Source organism: Hypanus sabinus, chromosome 6 (assembly GCF_030144855.1).
Source record: "Hypanus sabinus isolate sHypSab1 chromosome 6, sHypSab1.hap1, whole genome shotgun sequence".
Classification (NCBI taxonomy): Eukaryota; Metazoa; Chordata; class Chondrichthyes; order Myliobatiformes; family Dasyatidae; genus Hypanus; species Hypanus sabinus.
Genome location: NC_082711.1, coordinates 35,052,028 through 35,059,567, shown reverse-complemented (window position 1 = coordinate 35,059,567; position 7,540 = coordinate 35,052,028).

The window sequence follows — 7,540 nt, the reverse complement described above, 5'->3', positions numbered from 1 at the left end:
AATGCATCAAAGTATCACTAACTTAGCTCGGGCACAGAACATAGTGCCTGTTCTGTGACTTCAAAGTCCTTCACCAAGAGAGCCTTGGTTATCGATTGATCTAGCCATAGGATACAGCCACAAATCTGGGTCTGTGGCAGGCAGAGAAAACAGCATCATAAGCGGTAAAGCCTTCCCTCTTTAACACGTGCAGCTTTCAATGATATTATTGGTAGAAATGACAACTGCACAGCCGCTGTGGAGAGAAAATCCTGATCTCGCACTGACAGCATCGTCTATCAACCCAAAGCTCAATTCACCCAGATCCAACATTTCTGTTTTTGTTTCAGTCCATCGTAGTGCAAAGAGATCAACGTGGTCATAGTGTTGCTTTACAGAGGTAATGACTAAGGTTGTGCAGATTGGTTCAAGAACCGAATGATTGAACCGAAGTAGCTGTTCTTGAAGTTGGAGGCATTGAACTTGACATGACTGAATATTTAGCTCTTTTTTCTTTTCATTAGAAAGTATCAGGTCACAGAGTGTTTCCAGCATTTTGTATTTTTATTTGTTGATTACCTGCATGCAGGAAAAAACAAAGGGAACAGTATTCAAGTGGTATTGTCTTTAATTAGTTATCTAACAACTATAGTATTTTGCTTCTCTGGAATTACATAGAACATAGAACATTACAGCACTGTACAGGCCCTTCAGCCCACTATGTTGTGCCAACCTTTTAACCTACTGTGAAATCAATCTAACCCTTCTCTCCTACATAGCCACACTTTTTTCTATCATTCATGTGCCTAACTTACCCTGATCGATGGCTGGTGCTGGGATTAGAGTCTGCTGACAATTACATTACTGGCTCAGACATAAAGAAGGTCGTCACATAAGGCAGAGTCTCAGACAGCATCACGTATGCAGTTGTGATGAAAGATCATCGGCCTGGAACATTCATTCTAATTCTTTCTCCACAGATATTTCAAAGTCTTTTCTTACATTTTATGTTTTATTTCAATGTGAATTACCATTGTTAAAATGATAAAATGTTAAGTTAAATTGAGTAAAAATTGCACATGATAAATAATACTGTGATAAGCATAATATCTTAGAAGCGACAGAGTCTGAAGTGAATTATAATTACCTGACAAATGGAGCTATTTATCATTTGGCATAATGGAATTATAATTGGTGGATTTTCACAAGCCTTTACAATCCTACCGATGTGCTCACTCAACCAGACACGAACAGCTTTCTAGACCTCCAGATCATGAAACTCAAAATTCACCACAAGCAAACGGATTAATCACTGGAAACATTACTTAAAGATAGTCTTGTTACTTCCAATCCGAAATATTCAAATAATCCACTGTCTGGAGCCTTACCTTTAATTTTATAATTCTGACCTAATTCAAAATGCTACTGCTAATATTCTGTAACAGATCTGTAGTGGCCCTTTGTTGGTCGAGGTCAACCACTAATGTTGTATCCTAGCTAACAACACACACAAAATGCTGGTGAAACACAGCAGGCCAGGCAGCATCTATAAGGAGAAGCACTGTCGAGGTTTCAGGCTGAGACGTCAACAGTGCTTCTTCTCATAGATGCTGCTTGGCCTGCTGTGTTTCACCAGCATTTTGTGTGTGTTGTTTGAATTTCCAGCATCTGCAGATTACCTCGTGTTTGTATCCCAGCTATCTTTGTTGTTGGTGCAGCTGACAAGACTGGCAGTCTTTGTTTGCATCTGTATGCGGTCTCATCTCTGCTGAAGAAGTAGAGTTCCTTTCTGTGGGCCCGTCTGTGTTCTGCCACTTTCAGTATTTTTTCCTCGCCTGGCTTAAGGTGTTACAGGATGATTCTCCATCTGATACGGTTGGCTGCAAGTTCCTCCCAGAAGTCAATGCTGATGTCCAGCACCTTCATTGCTGTCTGCAGACATCCTTGTAGTGCAGATGTGTTTGGCCAGCAGTTCTCTTCCCTGAAGCCACCTCACTGTAAAGTATGTCTTTTGGGATGTGGTCATCTGGCACATGGCAGACATAGCCCTATCTTGCCTGAGCAGGGTGTACTCTCTAGGGAAGCTGGCACAAGAGAGAATCTCAGCATTGGGCACTGTGTCTCTCTAAAAGATGTCCAAGCTGCAACAAAGGCACCTTAAATGGAAGGGGCTGAGCCCTTTCTCCTGCTTAACATATGTTATTCAAGTCTTGCTTCTGTACAGCAGTGTGCCGGTGACACAAGATTGTACACTGCCATCTTTGCTTTGACTGAGAATTTGAATTTCTCCCATCCTCAAGTGGCGAGGCAGGCAAGAGTTGTTGCAGCCTTCCTGATGCGCTTGTTGACTTCTGCATCAAAGGAGAGGTTGTCACTGATGACAGACCCAGGTCTGGGAACCGATGAACAATATCATTTTGTAGTTATCAATGATAATAACTGGTGGTGCCTCCACATTTTGTCCCAAGAAGTTTGTCTTTTTTAGGCTGATAGACCAAATTCCTTGCAGGCATGGGAAAAGTGATCAATCAAGCTTTGGGGGTGCTGTGGAGTGTGGGTTGTGACAGCTGTTTCATCAGAGAACCGCATTCTCTGATCTTACCCTCGCTCATTTTGGCTTTGCCTCTTCGGTGGGCGAGGTAACAAACCTGCCATCTGTTCTAGTGTGGAGGTAGATCCTCTCCGTTACAGTGCCAAATGGATGCCTCAGGAGAAGGGCAAAGAAGATCTTGAAGAGTGTTGGGGCAAGAACACAGCTTTTTTTGGGGGGGGGGATTATTTATTTATTAGATTTTAGAAATTACAAAGAATAAATGTGATGATGAAATAGTAAGAAAAATAATAGTACCCCTCCCCCTCCCCTTAACCCTCCCCCCCTTAACCCTTATCTAAAGAAAGAAAAAAAAAGGAAAGAAGAGAAAGATTGCCTGGATATCGGAGAATCCCTACGTGCTCCATGGAGTTCAAAATAATTTTGATATTTATTTTTACTTTCCCCAATTACTTTATAATTTTATCTTCAGAGGACCTATGTTTTTAATCCTATCTTTTGTAAGTATGGGAGCCAAACTTTCAAAAATATATCATATTCATTTCTTAGATTATACATAATTTTTTCAAGTGGAATACAACTATGTATTTCATTATTCCAACGATCCATAGGTAAATATAAATCAGATTTCCAAGTAACTGCGATAACTTTTTTGGCTACTGGCAATGCAATTTTTATAAATTTTTTCTGATACTTATTCAATTTAAGTTCCAGTATTATCCCTTCAATGTCTCCTAATAAAAATAATAGTGGACTATGTGGGAGTTGTACTCCAGTAATTTGTTCCAATAAAAGTCTTAAATTTATCCAAAATGGTTGAATTTTAAAACAAGACCAAGTAGAATGTAAAAAAGTACCAATTTCTTGATTACATCGAAAACATTGGTCAGACATATTTGAATTTAATCTATTTATTTTCTGTGGTGTTATATATAATTGATGTAAAAAATTATATTGTATTAGTCTAAGTCAAACATTTATTGTATTTCTCATACTATCAGAACATAATCTTGACCAGTTTTTTCCATCAATTTTAACATTCAAATCAGATTTATGAATTCCTGATTTAATTGTCTGATTTTGAATCAAATTATACATACAAGATGTAATTTTTTTAATTTTTCCTTTCTGAATTAATATTTCTATTTCACTAGGTTTTGGTATCAACATTGTTTGACCCACCTTTTCTCGTAAATAGGCTTTAAATTGAAAATAACAGAAAAGAGTGTTATTTGATATTTATTTTTTAATTGATCAAACAACATCAATATACCTCTTTCAAAACAATCACCTATATATTTAATCCCTTTTTGGAACCAATTATGTAATAGTTTATTATCCATTGTAAAAGGAATAAGCCTATTTTGAATTCAAGTTCTTTTTGCTAATAAAGATTTCTTTATCTCATTGTCCATATTTACCTTATTCCATAAATCAATCAAGTGTCTTAATATAGGAGATACATTTTTTTCCCATATCCATTTGGGTTCCCATTTAAGAATACAGTCTTGTTTAACACTGCACCTTATGTCAAAGGATTTCAAAGAGCTGCTATTGTAGGACATAATCTTCTTCCTGTTGAGGAAGGATTTGTTGATGCTCTGTAGCCTTGGTGGGCAGCCTACCTTCGAGAGAATCTGAAAGAGGACATCTCCGCTGACCAAGTCAAGTACCTTGAGGAGATCAATAAGCACAATGTAGAGGAGCTTCTTAAGTTCTGCATACTTCTTCTGGAGCTGGTGGACAGAGAAAGTAATTTCTCCAGTTTCAGCACATCCTTTCAAAGATAAGAGGCCCAGACCTACTCACAATACTCCTACTGAGGCCTCAACAGTACTTTATAAAGTTTCAACCTTACATCCTTGCTTTTATATTCTAGTCCTCTTGAAATAAATACTAACATTGCATTTGCCTTCCTCACCACAAACTCATCCTGCAAATTAACTTCTAGGAAATCCTGCACGAGGACTCCCAATTCCCTTCACGTATCAGCTTTTTGCTTTTTCTCTCCATTTAGAAACCAGTCAACCCTTTCATTTTTTCTTCCAGAGTGCATGACCATACAATTCCCGACATTGTATTCCATATGCTGTTTCTTTGCTCTTTCTCCTAATCTGTATAAATCCTTCTGTTGCCTCTTTATTTCCTCAAAGCTACCTGCCCCTCACCTAGTTTTGTATTGTTCACAAAATTGGCCACAAATCTATTAATTCCATCATCTATATATAATGTAAAAAGAATCGATTCCAACACAGACCACCAGTCACCGGCAGCCAATCGGAAAAGGCTCTGTTTATTCCCACTCTTTGTCTCTTACTAATCAGCCACTGCTTTATCCATGCTAGAATCTGTCCTGTAATACCATGAGCTTGTAGCTTGTTAAGCAGCCTCATGTGTGGCACCTTGTCAAAGGCCTTCTGAAAATCCATGTACATAACATCAGACAATTCTCTTTTGTCTATCCTGCTTGTTACTTAGAAACATAGAAAACCCACAGCACAATGCAGGCCCTTCAGCCCGCAAAGTTGTGCCGAACGTGTCCCTACCTTAGAAATTACTAGGGTTACCCACAGCCCTCTATCTTTCCAAGCTCCATGTACTTATCCAAAAGTCTCTTAAAAAACCCTATCGTATCCGCCTCCACCACCGTTGCCGGCAGCCCATTCCACACACTCACCATTCTCTGCATAAAAAACTTACCCCTGACATCTTCTCTGTACTTTCTCCTGAGCATCTTAAACCATTGCCCTCTTGCAGCAGCCATTTCAGCCCTGGGAAAAAGCCACTGACTATCCACACAATCAATGCCCAAAATGAACCACTTCACACTTATCTGGGTTGAACTCCATGTGCTACTTCTCAGCCCAGTTTTGCATCCTATCAATATCCCGCTGTAACCACTGACAGCCCTCTACAGTATCCACAACACTCCCAACCTCTGTGTCATCAGCAAACTTACTAACCCATCTCTCCACTTCCTCATCCAGGTCATTTATAAAAATCATGAAGAGTAGGGTCCCAGAACAGTTCCCTCAGGCACTCCACTGGTCGCCAACCTCCATGCAGAATATGACATGTCTACAACCACTCTTTGCCTTCTGTGGCCAAGCCAGTTCTGGATCCGCAAAGCAATGTACCATTGGATCCCATGCCTCCTTACTTTCTCTGATTTCTTCTTCAAAGAATTTCAACAAACTTGTCAGGCAAGATTTTCCCTTGAGGCAACCATGTCGACTACAGCCTATTTTATCATGAGCCTCCATGTACACTGAGACCTCATCCTTAGTAATTGACTCCAACATCTTCCCAACCACTCAGGTCAGACTAACTGGCCTACAGTTTCCTTTCTTCTGCCTCTCTCCTTTCTTGAACAGTGGAATGACACCAGCAACTTTCCAGTCTTCCGGAACCATTCCAGAATCTAGTGATTCTTGAATGTTCATTACTGATGCGTCCATAATCGCTTCAGCCACCTCTTTCAGCACTCTGGGGTGTACACCATCTGGTCCAAGTGATTTACCTATCTTCAGACCTTTCAGTTTCACAGGAACTTATGTTAGCGTCGCACACTTCATTTCCCTGACACCTAAAACTTCAACTGCCAGTATACTCTTCCAATCAGTTCTGGCCAACTCCTCTCTCACACCTCTGTAATTTTCTTTACTCCACTCTAATACTGATACAGCTGACTTTAGCTTCTCCTTCTCAAATTTCAGTGTGAATTCAATCATATTATTGCCCATTCACCTTTGCTATGGCTTTCCAGAGATTATCCCTACACCACTTGTAAATTTCCTGGTCATTAGACTAGAATACCTCTGATCAAGAATTTAGGAGATTGCATTTCCCCTGCTTCATCCAGAGCTTCTGGTTGGGGAAGAGTCTGAATGATCTTATGGGGATGCACTTGTCTACGAATGTTTTTATAAAGTCCATGATGACCATGGTGTATTCATTTAGATCCACAGATGAGTCCATGAACATGGCCCAGTTCACTAACCTGAAGTAATCTCATTGCAGGTCCTCTGCCTCCTGCGACCACCATTTTGTTGCCATAATCTCTGTATCTTTGCTCTTGAGCCCCTGCCTGAATGCGGAGGAGAAAGACATCCAAGTGATTAGATTTCCTGAAATGCAGTCTGAACATGAAACAGTAGGCATCCCTTATCTTAGTACAACAATGATCTAGTGTGTTGGAACCTCTGGTGTTATAGGTTATCTATTGATGATAATCGTCAGGAGTTTCCTCAAACAAGCCTGGTTGAAGTCCCTGAATCTAATTTTAAATGCCTCAGAATGGATTGATTCTTTATTTGAGACAACATCATGCTGTCTCTTTTTTGGAGACGGTCTCCAGTGCTTGATTATTGTTGGCCACTGGTGGTATGTAAACTCCAATGAGGGTCACGGATGAGAGCTCCCTAGCTAAATAGAATGGACAGCATTTGATCATTACATATTCATGGTCAGAGGAACGTGAGTTCTACAAAGCCACCACATCAATGCACCATGTAGAGCTTATCATTAAATGTACACCACCACCTTTTGCCTTTGCCTTTGCCAAATCAGCAATTTATTCCATCTTGTGAATTGAGAAGCTTTCGAGTCTGATCACCGTATCTGGTGTGCTGGAAGTAAGCCATCTCTCGGTCAAGCATAAATTACAACTATCTCTCATTTTCCTCCGATGTGGCAATCTTGCCCTCAGGTCCTCTATTTTGTTCTTTAGTAATTTCACATTTGGTAACCAGATGCTGGATAGACAGAATCTTATTCCTCTGTGTTTCAGCCTGGATTGGCGCTCCCCCCTCCTGCCTCGCTTCCAACCATGGCAATGCATCTTTGTCTGCTTAAAGGTACTGAGTCATTCAGAAGATCATGAAATCTGCAGATCATTAAATCAACTTAAAAGTACATTGCTTAAAGAGAAATTACATGCTGAAGATTGCAGTGAGAGGAATTTAAAAGAGGTATATTTAGGAGATCACAGTTGTTCACCACCACTATCTT